This window comes from Anser brachyrhynchus, assembly GCF_964034855.1.
Source record: "Anser brachyrhynchus genome assembly, chromosome: 4".
NCBI lineage: Eukaryota > Metazoa > Chordata > Aves > Anseriformes > Anatidae > Anser > Anser brachyrhynchus.
In genome coordinates this window covers 12,444,418-12,462,442 of record NC_137698.1, presented here as the reverse complement: position 1 = coordinate 12,462,442, position 18,025 = coordinate 12,444,418, and the positions used below count along the sequence as shown (strand labels likewise).

The 18,025-nt window shown below is 39.4% G+C and overlaps 1 protein-coding gene across 19 annotated transcripts in view; it reads left to right on the top strand.

Annotated features, from left to right (window-relative positions):
* The window catches only part of LOC308195067 (uncharacterized protein), a 1,623,621-nt gene that overhangs the window by 1,578,183 nt on the left and 27,413 nt on the right, over positions 1-18,025 (top strand). For 16 of the 19 annotated variants that reach the window (XR_013951194.1, XR_013951198.1, XR_013951199.1 and 13 more), the window contains 2 exons: positions 15,796-15,912; positions 16,019-16,196. The exons of 2 other annotated variants lie outside the window; for them this stretch is intronic. The gene's annotated coding sequence lies outside the window, so the exon portion shown is untranslated. The remainder of the gene's footprint in view (positions 1-15,795; positions 15,913-16,018; positions 16,197-18,025) is intronic. One more of the 19 variants, XR_013951197.1, reaches the window with a different exon arrangement.

Below are 18,025 nucleotides of genomic sequence, written 5' to 3'. Positions count from 1 at the left end.
CAGTTTTACAAAATATTTCTTTGTGAGTTAAACTCCCTATCATTTCGTTTTAAAGGGAGAATTCTAAATAGGGCATGAAATTGTCTAGCTCCAGGGGAATTAATGTATGTGTTCACTACACATCACAGTGGATATAGTGCAAGAAAGACCAGGAGGGACTCATTTTCTTTGTACATACAACAGTTTGGTACTTCATTTCACACATAATAAGTATTTACCCGGAAGGAGTAATAAGCACCTCTACACAAGAGTGAAAAATAAGTGTACGGATGGACTTAGTATATCCTAAATCATCACACATGGTTTGAATTGCAATAAAAGGAAAAGAAACTTTTCCAGAAGGAAAACAAACAAACAAACAAAAAGTTCACATTAACCAACTGTATTCTGGCTGTTTTGAGTACAGTAATCACTCGGGCTAAGATACCAAGAATTGTGGATTAAATCCAGCCAAAGGAGATGGTCTTTAAGGCACTTCTGAGAATCTGATTGTTTCTGCCCCTAGTAATCAGTGGAGTTAGGTGCTAAGCTATTTCTTGGCTGGTTTAAAAGCTCACCTCAAGTACATATTCCAGCTGTCAGTAAGCTGGGCTCTTTCGCTTTTCCCTGAATGGCAAGTCCCTGCAACAAGTGTCACTACTAGCAAAGGCAAACTACAAGATCCCCTTAAGGATTGTCTGCAATTAAAGCCACTTGAGCACTGGTAATCTCAAGAGGATACTGAGATTGAGTCAAAGAGTTTTCAAAGCCCTGGCTGGTGCTTTCTTTCACTATAATGACATCCTCCTCTGGAGACTTGGACGACAGCCTTTTGTTAGCTGGGAAGAGTACTGACACCCCCTGTGTGTTAATATTTAGAATTGTGTGATCACTTTGCTATCATCAGCCTTATTAATTAGAGCAGCAGACGTTGCAAAGGAAGGTTTAGGAACACTAGCAAATGGCACATATTTCGGTGGCATATGGGAAGAAGGAGCAGTAAATCCTTATGCAAGTAGATGCAATACATGACAGCTCACAGAGTGTGTGATGTAGTCAAAAATCTCATAAATATTGGGAGAAGGGATAATTTTGTTTTTCCTGGTCAGACCTTAAAGCAGCGGTACGATGTCTCATCTGGGCTAATAGTGATGTGTTGTGGAAGTATACAGTGCTTTACATAAGGTTATTTCACCAGAAGTCAGTGGAAATTTGGGCAAGGTGTGGAGCAGTGGAGAGGAAGGACTCTTAGGAGGGACAGTTACTGATGGGTATTTCTGTGACTGGTGTGTGTTTCTGAATCATGAAGTTGTAAGGCTGGAATTTTGTATTTTGTTTAGAGGCTTTGTGCAAACTCTGAAGTTTGAACAGAATAAGCCATTTAGTCCCCTCAGCTATTTGAGATCCATGTCTGGGATAAATATTGCTGCTGCTTCAGCAAGGTGTTGCCAGTTCTAGGGGCAGCACATCAGCTTTAGATCAAGCCACAGAACTACAGGTTCACCGGGGGTAGCAGAGCCAATAGGGCATTATTTCTGTTTGCCTCTATGTCAAATGCCCTATCTGGTAGAACAAAAGCAACAAGTCTGACTTAGTCACGTGGGTTGTGAGTCCCATCCAAGGGTTAGGTTTGCAAGACCGGAGATCTCTTAAATCCTGCTGCACGCGACTCTCAGCTTTATCATGGGAAACACAACCTAAAGATAGGTATTTTTATTCATTCATACACTGCAAACTGATTTCATCAGTTGGCTGCACTAAACAGGAAAGTGTCTTGGCTTTCCGATAAGTTTAATTTGCAGATGTTTCTCACGAGGTCTTCATGCATTCCTTGGGAAAGGCTATGCCCCATCTCTTACTCATAATGCTACATGCAATACTCAAAAACAAATGAAGAGTGTTCAGCTCACAATTCAAAGGAGGAAAATACATCTACTTTTCCACCACCATCACAACCACCTCACTTCCTTTCCCCACCAATGTTTAATTCAATTATCTCAGCAAAGAGTGAAAGAACCTACGACTTTGAGAGCATTATTTACAGATCTCTGGTGCCCAACGACAACCTTGACTCTAACAGTTTCACACACATAAGTTCCTCTTGAAACTAAGGTTTAAAGGACTGGTGGTTTTGGTAAAAGTATTTATATAATTTAATTAAGCTTTATAGTTTAATACAAATCATATACTGTGATGATTTCCATTCAATATTTTAACACAGATTTTCATTGTGAATAAGAGGAGGAGAGGAATAGCCACGGTCGCATTAGCATCATCAGCCAATCAGTTTGAGAACTGTGGGTGAAAAATGCATTGTTAATGCTTCAGAATTATTTTCCATCATTATTAAATTTTTGTGTAGCATTAGCCTCTTTTCTCCACAAATACATGCTGATAGTCTTCTAAGGAATAGACTTACAGACACACCATACTTTGTCACAAATGGTCTCTTTTTAAGGGTTTATTCTACTTAAAATATATGTTCTTACTCTTTCAAGAGAAACAATTCCTAGTTCCCATAGTAATTTCTTCTGGATACTGATCAAGTTCCATCATAATTAGTTCCTACCTGGTTCTTAATAAGTAGCTTCGAATCACAAAATCACAGAATTGAAGGGGTTGGAAGGGACCTTGAAAGATCATCGGGTCCAACCCCCCTGCCTAAGCAGGTTCCTTAGAGCAGGCTGCCCAGGTGGGCGTCCAGACAGGCAAATGGTTGCTTTATATTTGAGGAGCGACTGTGTTTCAAGATAACTAGTCTTCAGTACACTCTGAAATCCAGTGAAGCCTAAGCAGTATGGGAGCTATTTTTAGATTCTTAGTAATTTATGTCATATTTTTGAGCCTTTACTCTTAAATTCTTGTCACTTGTTACTCTTAAACTCTTGGCTGACATTTAAGGCTTCTAGCATCCCCCCAAATATTACTTCCAAGGTATTTTCCTCCTTTGTCTCTTTATGCTGCATTGTGTGTCTGCGTCTTTTCAAGATCATTTCTCACATTTGCTCAGTTCTGTCACCATTCGTGTGTGTGTGTGTGAAGGTGAGAGAGGCTAGTGACACAAAACATCCAATTTGCTGCTTATCCTATCTAGCAGATCACAAATTTTCATGTGGTACTGTTCTTTCATTTTTCTGGTTCAGAGAAAGCAATTATTGCCTCCTGAATGACCTTGCACATACCTTCTTGTTTTCCTAGTGATGGACTCAAAAAAATTGGAACTTTCTTTAAAAAAAAAAATACAGTTTTTTTGGTGCTTTTCTAGAAAAAGAATGCCACTTAGTAAGGTCTGCACGTTTGAGGATTTGATTATATGTATTTTTAAAAAGACACAAACTCTTCCAAACTCATTAAATAATAAAAACCTTTCAATTAAATTCAAGTCAGTGCTAATTACAATACATCTCTACAGCAATTATTGAAAAGTGGAATAAAATATCAAGGCGAGTTTTTATAATGGTTATTGATTAGATGATTAACAGGAAGTTTGTCATATTCTTCACGGGGTCTTTATTCAATTCACTAGAACTTAATGGAAATAACATTTTCAGAACTAAGTTTTATTTTATAGTAAGCAAAAGTATCACTCCCCAGAAATCAATTTGCCACAAAACAAAGCAGTACATTTTTGCACCAGAATGTAGTTACTGGTGTACTTTAAGCATAAATAAAACATTGTTGATCTTTATAGTAAGTGTATATTATAATTAGGGATGCAACATTTGGTGATGATGTTTCAGCTCTCCCAGGGATTTTTTTTTTTTTTTTGGTTAGGAAAGATCTAGCTATATCTGCTTTGCTGCTGCCGCCTATTCTCTCCTGACACAATTAAATGAATTTGTTAGTTTATATGCTTTGCTAAATAAGTTTTTACAGTTCCAGTTTTCTCAGATAAACTACATACATTTTTTAAAAGTGTAGTCCCAATCCATCTGACACTGACTGCTGGGAAGCTGGCTCACACTGAGTATGAGGCGGAGTGTTGCCATTCCTGCTGTCAGGACCTCTAGAAGTAATCTGAAGCCCCAGTGACATGGAGAGGGCACACAATTGGAAATCTTTCCTTAGAGGTCTCAAAATAACTTGGCTGGCTAAGCCACCTGTGCTTAGGAGTCTAACCTATCTATTCAGTGCTTGAAGACTAAACATTTTGTAACCAGAATGTGTTTTCATGGTAGCCCCTTGGTTTGAATTTACTTTTGAATGCTTAGGCTTCTTTCCAACAAAATGTTAGGACACAGTAGTGGCTGGACTGGGTTTGCTCCATCTCCCTGAGCATGCTGTCTCCAGCTATCGCTAAAAGCAGGTACCTGATGAAGAGTATAAGAAAAAAATGATCATATAGTGGTATTTCCTGGTTAGACTTTTGCTTGACTTTACGTGTGGGTTGGATTGAAACACAAAATGGAGATCTTCAGAAAGCCTTTCCCAATTTGTGCTCCAAGTTTGGCAGCACATTCCTTACAACTCATTGCTAACTTCTTCAGCTCACCAGTTTCCAAATACATTTTGTGCTCCCCCAGGGCTGAGCATTATTTTCATCTATTTAAATACCTTCGTTTTGAATGAACAGAAAAAGCTGTTGGTTGTCCTATAGCATAAATATTTCATTGAGAAGGAAACACATTTAAGCTCTTCAAAACTTATTAAATAATTAATGTTTCAACTGTAGTAAAAATCAGAGCTAATTACCAATACCTGCTTAGTGAACTTTGTAGAGCTGAGCAGGGAATCAAGGTCATTTGCAGTTTCTTATTCTAGAAGGACTAATGATTATTTTATGGAAGGTTGGTACCCACTTTCAAATAAGAAGCTAAAATGCAGTTGTGGATAGTTTCAAAGCTTAACCTTATGTTCAGCCAGTGACAGCCTCTCCAACTTTAGGACTGTCCTGCATTCCATAGGTCTGGGTTTTATAGTAGCTTTGGACTTGTTTTTTTCTCTCTGGGGAGTAAAAATCAGATCCATTGTCTGTTGAAGTCTCCAGAACAACTTAAGTGAGCTCACACAGACACAGAAACAACTGTAAGTGGCCACCAAAACCTGGCATATGTCTACCCATGAAGAATATGAGCTTTTGCAAGTAAGAGCTAGAATAATCTAGAATGTGTGGAGAAGAATGTGAAGGGAGGGCAGAGAGAACCTTTCAGGTGTTTATCAACATAAAATATTCCTTATTGAATCAGCGCTGAGCAGTTTGGTACTAGTCACATGTACGTTGGCAATTTCAGAGTTTTTATCCATGAGGCCCAGAGGAAATCAGTAAGGAATTCTCACTGCAAAGAGCCATTGAAGAATGGTCCTGAATTTTTAAAGCTGGAAGCATATCCAGAGATATCTGCATTGGATGATATTTTATAGGTGTGTTTATAAATGAATCCTGCATGATGGCATGTGTGTCAGGCACCTGATGCAAGTTCCTCAGTATTTTTATTTTTCTGTTGACCTTATTGCCTGCAGAAAAATCTGGGGAAATGAAAGAGGTAGCTTATTTCATGTGTCTAAAGAAATAGGTTTTAAGATGGTCCTTAATGCAGTTCAGATATAGAAAACTTTTCAGTTATAAAAGCAGGACAGGAGTTCAGTGCTAACAGTCTCTCTGGGTAAACTGTGGGTCCACAGCTACATCCCAAGACATGGGTGATACATTTCATCAGCTGGTGCTAAAAGTTTTAATGCTTCCTCTTGAAATATTCCCCATGGCATGCGATGAAGAGCCAGTAGAAAGAGAGGAAAGAGTTGTGAGTCCAGATGTCAATGGATACAAGCAGGCTATTCTAGAGGGTTTTTTTTCAGGTAGACACAACAGCAGAGCCAGCATGCCCATATCTTAGTTGGTCCATCAGCTTTCCCCTTCCACAGGAAAGACATCCAGACAGGATGGCAGGATGGGCCATGTAGGATGTAGGTCATGGTGCTTTCTTTGTGGGAATATCAACGTTGCAAGATTAGAGCTATATAGTAGGGCGTTCTCTGGCGGAATAAACCGTCTTATCCTGGCAGGAATTGTGTTACAACCCCAAATGATGCAGTTCTTCTTCCCCTTCTCTTGGACACAGGCAGTGCCTTGGCAATAAGCAGCTGCTGACAGAAGTACTGACTGCAGAGGTGTTATCCTGCTGAGCAGGCAGGCACTCCCTTCCAGCAGGGTTGGTAGCATTTTCATCTGTGTTTTTTCTTCTAGTCTATCCACAGGATAGATGTTGTCATATCTCCAAGCCACGTCCAACATTGGACCATAAGAAAGGTTAATATGAGAAGATACTATTAGCTGGAAAGGGACTCGGGTATTCAGTGTCCTGTGGAGCTGTTCAGGCACAGGACTTCTCCCTCACAGTGTTGCTTTATTTCTGCATGGTTTTCTCAAAGTTTAGTATGTGCTCCCTTTTCTGAACTCCTTATCTTTAGGTTTTAAGTCCTTTAATCTTACTGGTGAAAACCCCTAAAAAACAGAATCAAGTTTCCCTTAACTTGGGATGGTGTTGAAACAAACTCTTTGTCAGAGCAGTACTGTTGATAAATAAGACTGCAGAGTAAACATGAGCTCCAGTTTGACACTAGTTGTCCTGACGCATTTTGACAGTCCTCATCCTCCCTGACTGGCTTATTCAGTCAGCATTATTTTTGAAAGGACTTCTTTAAAGATCCCGGTAATTGCAACCTTGTCCTTGAAAATAGCTAGCTAAAATAAACCCACGCATGACACAAGAACAATAATTTCTCTCTCTCTCTCTCTCTCTCTCTCTCTCTATATATATATATATATATATTTGTTCAAAGGGAGATTAGCACTACCTCCATGTATGCAGGCAAGATTCTTTACAGGTTTGAAATTTTTAAAACTGCAGTTAATGTTAAACAACTAGCAGTGCTGATAACATTATCATTATTCCTATTGTTTAATACTCACTTTATCACACAAGCAATAGCCATTGTGTTCAGGATTGCACAGAGATAGTACAGAAAGATTGTCAAAAGAGAACTGTACAGGGATGAAAGGGGAAAAAAAAGGTGGGGAAGAAAGGGAAGAAGAGTATGCACAGCATTTATAATATTTCCAGTCTGCAACACAATGGAGCCTATTCAAATGAAAATTATATGAAAACTCTTACACTGTGATAGAGAAAGGATCGGAGGTCAGATTTTGATGTCCCTAAATCAGAGTAAGAGTCTTGCAGCTCAGGGGCTTTCGCAGAAGTTGAGGGAAGCTTTTGTGGAATATAATCCTGCTCAGTGTGGAAGAGGGCAACTATGTTTAGCTGCCTGGTGGCTGCTTGACTCATCAACCCGTGAGCTTTGGTCTCCCACCAAATTGCATACTTGTGGGAGGGAATCACAGCTTGTATCTCAACAACTCCTCCAAGACAGCTGACAATGTTGTTGGGAAAATGCTCCCATTTCAAGCTTCAACAATTTTGACCATCTGATAAGTATGCATTTTCTCCCTCCTATTGTTGTCCAGTAAGCTGCTGGACTCTAGTGCTTGTCCTGGTTTCAGTTAGGACAGAGTTAATTTTCCTCCTAGTAGCTGGTAGGGCGCTATGTTTTGGATTAGGATGAGAAGAGCGCTGATAACATGCTGATGTTTTAATTGTTGCAGAGCAGTGCTTACACCAGGCCAAGGACTTTTCGGCTCCTCGCTCTGTCCTGCCAGCGAGCAGGCTGGGGGTGCAGCAGGAGCTGGGAGGGGACAGACCCAGGACAGCTGACCCAAACTGGCCAAAGGGGTATTCCATACCATCTGGCGTCATGCTAAACAATATATAGGGGTGGCTGGCCGGGGTGGGGGGCCGGCTGCTCGGGGATAGGCTGGGCATAGGTCAGCGGGTGGTGAGCAATTGCATTGTGCATCACTTGTTTTCTTACACATTATTATTATTAATACTATTATCATTATCACTATTATTATTACTATTGTTATTATTATATTCCTGTCTTAATAAACTGTCTTTATCTCAACTCACAGGCTTCACTTTCCCGTTTCTCTCCCCCATCCCAGAGAGGGAGGGGGGAGGGTGAGCCAACGACTGTGTGGTGTTTAGCTGCCAGCCGGGTTAAACCACAACAGTGCTCCAGTTTATCATCTGTGTGAGAATGGATGCTGTGTTTGTGCAGACAGATAAGCACTGTAACAAATAACTGAGTACTTTCATAAAGGAATGGGCCCTTACCTATCTGCATAAAAGTGGTGGATGTTGGAACTGTGGTCAGCACTTCTTTGATCAAGTGCTGCCTCTCTTCACTGGGGGTTGAGTGAGGAACAACGTAGAATACAAGAGATGCATAGAGATACAAGAGGCTAGAGATACAAGAGGCAAACCTATTTTCCTTGAGTTTTTATTTGTTTATCCACATTTATAACCAATGAAGAGTAGAGGTCTGGTTATCACTCATTCAGTGAAGAATGCCCTGCTGAACAGGGAATTCTGTACTTCCATTTTTGACACAACTTCTCCTTCCCTAAACTAACTATGACGAAACAGAGTAATTTCTGGGAGTGAAGGACCTAGTCAAAAAATGCAGTGATATCAGGTATAGGCTGAGGGCAGACGCTCTCCTCCAGCTTACTGCTCTTTGTCGTCTGCAAAAATGTAAATATAATTGTAAGAATATATTCCAAATACACTTCAACCAGAATATTTAGTGATTAAATTCTGGAGCTAATTGGATTATTAAATCATCAGTGTAGAACATGCGATTCCAGTTCCGATTTGCAGGTTTGAGTAACTATTTTTAGAGGAAATAAATGAAAGAACTGTAAGTTGTCTTCCTAGACAACTTCCTAGTGGTGAGTTAACATGATTTTTGTTTCAGTAGAAGGCTCCTTCTTCTGCTTCTCCCAGAACAGAAGAAAGTAACCCACCTTACACACTCTGTGCATGCCCTCCAGCATGAACTGCCACGCCACTCCCTGGCTGACACACTGACATGAAGACACTATGGCTGTGATAATGGCATAAGCAGGCTATTGGGAAGGTTGGGAAGGGAGCTGTGGGATGCAGTGGAGGCCAATAAGCCTTTCTAGGTCATAAACAGGAGCTTGTGACCTGGTCTGAGCTGTGACACCCTTGTACAGAGCCAGAACAAAACGATGTCCCCTGTCTTTAAATTCTCAGCAGTCTAAATATTAGAAAATGAGGGAAAAAATGGCAAGAGGAGAGAGAGGGAGAGGGAGCCCAGAGGCTGCTGAGGAGCAGTAATTGTGAGTATCTCATCACACAAGCTAACAGGCAGAGCCTGCCTCTCCGTGGCAGAGACCTGCTTCCTCTCCCCAGCACCTTCCAACACAAAGCTTTCCATTCAGTACCAGTGCTGAATGGAAAGCATGCTGCCACTGCTCTCTCCTTTAATAAATAAACACATCTATGCAATGTCACAACAAATTAGGAACTACTTATTTGTGTTCATTGAGCAAGATGGAATCAATAATCAGCAAGGAGCTAGCACTAGATTCATTAAGGCAGCTCTCAAGGTCTCAGCAATAGGAATGATAACTGACCCACTCCCTGGGTTTCCCTGGAAACTGGGTTAAACATTTCTCAGTTCAAGTGAAAATAATGGATAATACTCACTTTACATTACACCTTCTTACCATCTAAAACAGCTGTGGTTTCTTCTAAATAATACATGAAATGCTGCTCAGTGCCCCTCACCTGGTAACAGTACTGTGCAGCCTTGTGGAAAGAAACTGAAATAAAAGCAGAGCAACACTCCTTATCTACTTAGTCTTTCATGCTTCTTTTTGCCTGTCTGAAGTACATCAGTCCATCTAAATAGACTCACTATTAATTGAAACCTCTATATCTTATTTGGCCAACTGCACATTAGAAATTCAAAACTTTGCAAAGCAGATCTATTTTCCTTTCTTTTGATTAGCAATTGTATAACACCAGAGCTTAATATTTATTAGAAATGGCCGATCAATCTTCCAAGTCTGCAGTCCTATGAATGTATCATATATTAACAGGAAGAGTAATAAAAGTCAAACACAGTACCAGATGTGAAATATGGCAGTCCTGAGAAATGATAAAGGATAGATTTTTTCACTTTATTATTATTATTATTATATATATTTTTACTGGGGAAGCCACAAAACAGTCAAAGGATCTGCTGCCTTGTCACTGTTTGAGCTCTTAACTGGGGAATAAATCTCATCCCAAATATTTTTCAGTCCATGGCCTCGTAAGTATGAACTTGCCAACCTCATTCATAGTGCAGCTACACTGACATCAACACTGTCACAATGATAAGGTTGTTTGTGTATATGCTGAAGGACTGGAACTTTAAAAGCTGAAACGATAAATTATTTCACAGCCTACAGTGATCTGCATTCATGATTATATTTTATACCTGGGAAACAAAAGCAGAGATCACTTTGGGCCTTCATTGATGGGTATTTATGAAGTTGCTTCCTTTATGCATGCAAGCGCAGCATGTTTGCTTGCATAGTGCTGAAGAGTAATCACATAATTCCTGTTTTGGGGGCTTCAGACCCAGATGCCCAAGGTTATTGAACTCAAGACTTGGGCATGAGCATGTGGGCACTGATTGAATGTGATCAAGTTACTGGATTTTAATAAATTGTCACCTAAAATCATTTTCGTAAGCCATTTGGTTGACTCTGTGTGATCACAGTACTGTGCTGTAAGGGATGTGTGGGCATCTATGTGTGATGTATGTATAGCTGAGTACACTCAAGGAAAACTAAATTGTGATTTATTTAATTCCTATCTAGTCCATTAAATGCAGAGCCATCGTTCTTTGCTGTTGATTATAAGATCTTGGTTGGTTTTTAATATCTGACAACTTCTTGATATCCTATTGACAGGAGTATCATTCTCTGTTGCCTAGAAATGAAATCCCAGAGGTAATCATCACCTTTAGTAATAATTGATGGACATTTGTTTGCAATTTTAGAAGAGTAACTAAAGACACAAAACGTGTTCTGTAGATGGAATTCCCCTTTGGTTATCACATTAATTTAAAAAATGATTATAAAATTAATCAAGTTTTATATTACTATCTCATTAAGTTTTAGTAATAAAAGGAGATGAAGAAGGTGCTCAGCAGAAATGTGAGTACTTTTCTGGAAAGGTAATAATCCATCTGTCCTTGAAGTGTTGTTCCTAGTAAAAAAAATAATCTGAATACAATAACTGTAGCTATGGAGTGTCAATTGTTTTCTAAATTGTCCAAGACTTTTTTTTTCTGCAGTTTAGCTGTAGAAGTACATTTTAAACAACATTAGTGGAATGCAGCAAACAAAAAGTTTTGTTTTAAGCATATAAATTATTTCATTACAGTTTTGCAGATGTTAAAAATTAACCAAGGAAGGCTGTGAAGTCAGATGGATGGAACACTTGAAAGAGTAAAGAAACCTGAGCTGTAGCCCCAGCAATTTACCACTGACTGACTCACTTAATCTTCATGTAAAGCCTGAGGAAATAGCTCTTGATTTCAGGAGCTATTACCTGAAGCTTCCACATTCTTCACTCTGGTTTGAAACAGGCAAAAAAACAAGCATTATTGTCTAGGAACAATGCTCAGATGCATGTCTCGTCTTTTATTCCATAGTGGCACCTGAAAACCATAGGCCTAACTACTAGGCCCAGCTTCACTGGTCCTGAAAGCAAGAAGTGTAGTGGGGAACGCAGCAGGGGTTCACTGACAGGTCACAGTGAAGGCTGTGGACAATGGAGGGCTAGGAAGAATTGCGTATCTGAGGCAGCATGAAACTTGTTATTTTGAGAGAGGTATGTTGATTCGTTTTGCTAGAATCCGTCCAACAGGCCCAGCAGAAAGCGTTCCCGAAGAGGCACATACTGAAATAATAGAAAAGATACTTGAAATGCCAAAAGTCACCTGGCAGTGTGTACTCGGAGATCTCTCCTGGTAGGTAGCTCCCTTTAGGGATCCCATGCCTTGGAGTGGGAAGGTGCTTACTCTGCACATTACTCTGCCCATCAATTGTAGCCACCATGCTAAAGAGGAAGATTTTCCAGAAAGAAAGTATAGTGATCCTTCATGGCGGCCTTCACGGCTACACCTCCTGAGCAGTTAACAGTAAGCTCAAGAGTGCCAGTATTCTGTTCGAAGTTTAGCTAAAAGGTTCATAGCTCCTGCAGCTGTCTGGTGCATCCTACTGGAGACCCTCTGGTAGCTTCAGATAACTTCAGAAGTAGGACATTTTGTATTAAATGAAAAGTGAAAACGAATGACCCAGTCAGAGCAGTGTCCCTAGCGTTGTTTAATTTCACGTGCAAATTCAGGGGGACTGGAATTATGCGATGGTTACGGTCCCTTCAAACACTAGCCATTCTATATTTCAATGATTTTGAATTCTGTGTGTGGAGTTTTACCTCACAGTCCATGCATTTGTGGCACATACTCAATGTCCTAATTGTCCTAGATTTCTATCAGTCCTATACCAACTGGACTACCAGATATCTGAAAAGTCCAGGCCAGTACACCACAAGGATTGTAGGAGGATTATTGTTTAATATTAAAGCCCTGTAGTACTTCTCGGCAAAGCTCCACTCTGCAATGTGCTTTGGTAGCGTCTGGAAGCAGCAAAATTCATGCTTTGCGCACTTCTCTGTTACACAAATAAATCCAGCAAACACCTGGGGAGTCTGACACTTGTTCTCTCATGGGAAAATTGACAAGCAGATCAAAAAAGGGGACGTATAAATATGTTCTGCTAATGCAGAGCCAAGGTATAAAACTAACATTTGTGTTATTCCTTTCTTGTTTTTTGAAAATATTTGTGAAAAAGGAGAAAAACAAGTTTGTCTACTCTGTGAAAAATCACAGTGATGATAGATAAAAGGACAGGTAACATTCCAAGGGTAGAATTAATAATGGCAAAAATGGAAGAACTAGTCCAGGGAAATAAATGTGGTTTTTTTCCTTCAATATGATACAAACTTGTTGAAACTAAAAATCCTTGTGAATTTGTAAAAATAAAAATTTATTTGTAAAAAAAAAAAAATTTAACTTGTCCAAATCATTTTAATACGTTCTTCAATGTTTTGCACTAATTTCCAAATTCTATAATTCATTTAGCATTTAGCATTTCAAGCTTTACAAATTTTCAAATACATATTATTGTGACACACATTATCAAGTATTATCAAACGTTATCTACGCATTTTAACATAGATTGATAATCAATATAAATTGATTAAAGAGGCAGTTTATCATTGTTAATGGAATCCTGAGGGGTGGAAAGCAGGGCTTGTGCCCAGTATGTCTTGCCATGGTGGATGTTTGGCATGGCCCAGGGGTCCATCATGGCCAGGATGGGTCAATTAACCCCCGCATTCATTTTGTTGCACATGCTGGAGGGAAGAGCCATGTGAAACTGAGAGCTCCTCTGAGTCCTGGGTCATCATTTCTGTGGGGTTTAGTACACAGTTTGCTCAAAAAGGGACCTTGAGTTATCATGCTGGGCAGGTAAGCAACCTATTTCGGAAGACAGCATTTTCAGCAGACAACATCAAAGAAATGGGACAAAGACAGTGGACCAGGTGGTTGTTGGTGAAACAGCACTTTTACAGAATGCTTTTATCAGTGCATAATGAAACAGTACCAAATAGTACTCCACTTTGAGCCTGACAGCTGTTTTATTATTTTTATTTATTTGTTTGTTTTTATTTCACTTTTTTTTTCTCCCTGTGACATTCCAACAGACTGGTTTCAAAGAAAAGCATCTGTTACCTTTGGTGCAGAGCTGGAGAGAAGTGAAGTGACTGCTATTCTCTGCTTTTGGTATAGATTTTCATTAGTTTATTTGCCACTTTTATGAGTCTCAATAAAGGGCTTTCCACATCCCAGCTGCTCATGAATTTTCTATTTCTTCTGCTGGGAGAATAATTGAAATAAAATAAACCTACAATTTCAGCCTGACTGCAGAGGAAAATACACCGCAGAATTAGGATCTGCAGTCTCATGTAATGCCTGATGGTTTGCAATATCATTTTTCATTGTGAAGATTTTCATTGGGAAGATGCTGAAATGTTGGCGGGCCTGCCCAAAGTGAGGCCATTAAAACATTTTTATTTTATCAGATGAAGTTAACATACCAGCAGCAGCAAAAATTTCTATTTCTTTAAGTTGCAAGGAGAATAAGAAGATAGAAAAAGAAACAAGAAAAAACAACTGTGACATTTTCATTTCATTTTTGTCGTGTTTTTTTTTTCACGTATCAAATACTTCACTCAGAATGAAAGTAAAAATATCAAATTGCTTCAGTTTTCCATGTAGAAACTGAAATGTACTTTTTATTTGAAATGCCTTTTACCTATACACAGAGAATTGTTAGCTGTGCTCTGGGTTTCACCTAGCTAATCAACTGTTGGCACTCATAACTCTGAGTGTAAAGTTTTTGTGGCAGGAAAATATCATTTATACAGCACCTTGCACAACAGAGACTGTTCTCTATGCCTGGAATTGCTGAATGTGACAGCAAAAAAAAGAGTATAAATGTTAAAGTTGTTCACAGGAGATGTGTGAAGTATAGAACCTCATGAAAAGGGTATTACATCCTGACTCTGTTGTGTTCAGCTTTTTGTCTTTCTCTCCCTCCCCACCCCTTCTCATTCCCCCCAGTCCCCCTCAATGCAGTTTACATCCAGGAAAACATTTTGGTCTCTTTAGCTGATTCTTAGCCCTACTTGCTGTCCTAATCATGCCCTCCAGCAAGGAATATCAGGAAAAATTTGCCTATCAAGTTTCATTTTATCTTTTTGTACCTAAATTTCTTCTTATGAGAAGATCCTAGTGTCTGAGGCCAGAGTGAGCCCTGAAATATTATGAAATCTCATCAAGATTGGTAGATAAAAGTCTAAGTAGACAGACAGAGCAAGCTTTTTAAATTTTAGATAGGAGAATAGTTCCTTTCATCTGCAAAGTTAGAAGAAATACTAGATTTTCAGATAAGAAGACAGACTTTTTTTTAAAAAAATACTTCTGTTAGAAGAGGGGAGAAGTAGACTAACCTTGCTGAAATTAATATTTTTCTAGTGATTAATTTTCCCTCATATTGAAATGACCTACAACAAGCTTTTGTTATTTTCAGGTAAAATGTTTGGATCTCAGGTTCTGGAATATTTAACTATGAATAATTTCCAGATCAAGTTCTGATCTGTTTTGACTAGTACAGGCAGCCTTAAACTTACCATCAAGATACAAATGAACAAACATTTCATTAAATATGAAGTGGTTTATGACAATACCTGTTCTCCCAAAATGGAACCACCTGAGCTTTTCTAATAGCTGGTGACATCCATTAGTGGTTCTCTCTGAAATTGAAAACATCTTCCATCTGTTCATAGACATTCATTACAAAGTAGTTAAGAGTCTGTGGGATCACAAAAGCACATTTTTGCAAATTACAAAGAATCAAAATGAGTTACTGAAGAAGCAGTAAGACTTTGTAGTAAGCAACTTTTTTTTTCAACTTTTTTTACTTTTCTCAGACACTGAAGACATGCCCTTAGTTGAAACCTGTTTGGCCTGTGCCCTTTCAGATCATGACATTTTGAAACTGTGTGCTATACATACTCTAGGAAGGTCCGACCCTGCTCTGCCAGCCTGTCAGGTTATGCTTCTCTAACAAAGGGCAGAAAGCAGTTTTACTCTTTGGCAGATATCATCACCAAGTTGAAGTGATTAAGAGAGATCAAAATGCAAGTAGGGCACATGCTAGGTGCGTGGTAGTGGAGGGCTCCCTGCCCAGTGACAGCAGTCTCAGCCAACTGGAATAAGAACGTGTATAGTGATGAATTGACTACCTGCTCTTACTTTGGAAACCAGGTAAAAAGACCACAAGGGGACTCTACAAAAAGACAGTGCCTTTTCAAGACATGAGGGACCCTCCCCACTGTATCTTTGAAGACAACGGATCAACAGGACACTGCTGGATCCATGGTGGTGACTATCTCTTGCAATCTCTAAGACACCTTTGCTTATATGTCTGTACCTTTTCTATCACTGCTTCTTTCTTAACTCTCGTTTCTCTTTTGATATTTTTATACAGACGTAATAAACCATTGGACAACATCTGACCTCGTTTGTGTCTTAATCTTGGTGTGGGTGACTCATGAGCAGCACTCGAGCGATCAGAATGGGACACCAACCCAGGTTTTTCCCATTTCAAGTTAGCCTAAATCAAAGACAACATCGCTTCAACTATTTTTCACAGAAGGAAAATACAGGTAATTGGTATGCTTGAAAATCTGCTCTCCACTTTTACATGAAATATAGAGGGGCGTATTCACTACCACTGACAGGCTGTCTGTTCTGGTACGCCATAATCCAAAACATTGTCATTAACTTTTTCAACAGCACAGCAATATTTCAGATATGATCATACATTCATGACTGAAGTGGGCTCACATATGAAACTGGTATGTCTATGGATGTCTCTTCTTTTAGCTTCCTTGCTCTGAGCTGTGGTTATGCAGGGTATGTTCTCATAAACCAAAATTACACTTACCAACTTGTTTGTGAGTGGACTTCCCAGAAGAAAGCCCTTTATACTGTTAAAAACATATCTGCTGTAGATACTCAGAGAAGAATAAAAGCATGATAAAATGGCTGATTTTTTAACTGTTTTCATAAAGTCAGTGAAATCCGTAAATTGTAAGGAAAACAACTTTGTTAAAAGCATAAACAGCTTGTGTTTCTTTTTCTCCACCTCAACACTACTACCTAATATACCATGCTGAGTACAGTCCATTATCAAAGACATTTGCCCTAAATGTAACATAATTTTGCTATTGAAAACTTTAATTAAAGTTGGCTGTAAAAAGGCATTAAGAAAACATCTGCAAGTATCAATTTAATATTGTTTGTTAATAAACAAGTGGAAACAACTTGCTTTTATTTCACTCACAGTTTCTTAATCCATTCAGGGCACTGGGAGGTGAGTGAGGGATATCCCTGTGATGGGCAGATGAAAGGTATCTCAGAATGCCAGAAGTGACCTGTCAGATGGCAGAGGGTTCCAAAGACCAGCAGGGATAACAAAACTATGCCTCTGTCCTTTTAACCTTTCTTTTAAGATCTTTTACTCCTTACTGATCCGTGGCCTCTCATTTACCAGCAGCCGCTGAGGCATCTGCATGACATACTTTCACTGTGTAGGTTAACTCCTCTTTCTGCCCTGTAAGTAAGTGCTATCCTGCATCCCTGGTGATCTGCCTCATCCTTAGAAGCCACACTCAGTTTTCTGTATTTCTAACTGACATTGGGAGTCCTTCACTGTTACTGCAAAATAGCATTGCAACACTCCTGCCATGCTCAGTGCTGGGCAACAAATGATGACAGCTGAGCCATCTTTTTTAAGTAATGCTTTAATGGCACTTCGCTTAGGCATCAGTGACTCAAGCATGTGGAAGTCCAGGCCATGAAAAACATTTAAAAAAATTCAGAATAAATAACAAAAAAAAAATCTGAAAGCTGATATACCTGCAAAATATCTTAAGATCTTTGCTCCAAATGGTGCTAGTCTTGTCCAGTCTAGGCTAGAATGATAGTCCTGCTGAGGTACAGCCCTACATTTGTGTCATAGAATCGTAGAATGGTGGTGGTTGGAAGGAACCTTAATGATCATCCAGTTCCAACCCCCCTGACATGGGCAGGGACACCTTCCCCAAAGCCCCATCCAACCTGGCCTTAAACACTTCCACGGAGGGGGGCATCCACAACTTCTCTGGGCAACCTGTTCCAGTGCCTTACTATCCTCAGAGTAAAGAATTTCTCCTGAGGATCTAATCTACCTCTACCCTCTTTTAGATTAAATTCATTACCCCTTGTCCTATCACTACAGTCCCTGACAAAGAGTGACTAGAGGCTTTTGACTACAAAATGAAATTACAAAGATCAGCAGTCCTACTGATCTTCAGAACATTAACACCAGAACGGCAAGAGCACAAACCATAAGATCAATGAGAAATTACTAAAAGCAATTAAGTCTATGGATAGCTCTACCATGAGCATTATTTTTCTAAAATAGCCAGGAGCAGAGTGGCATTCTTAAAGT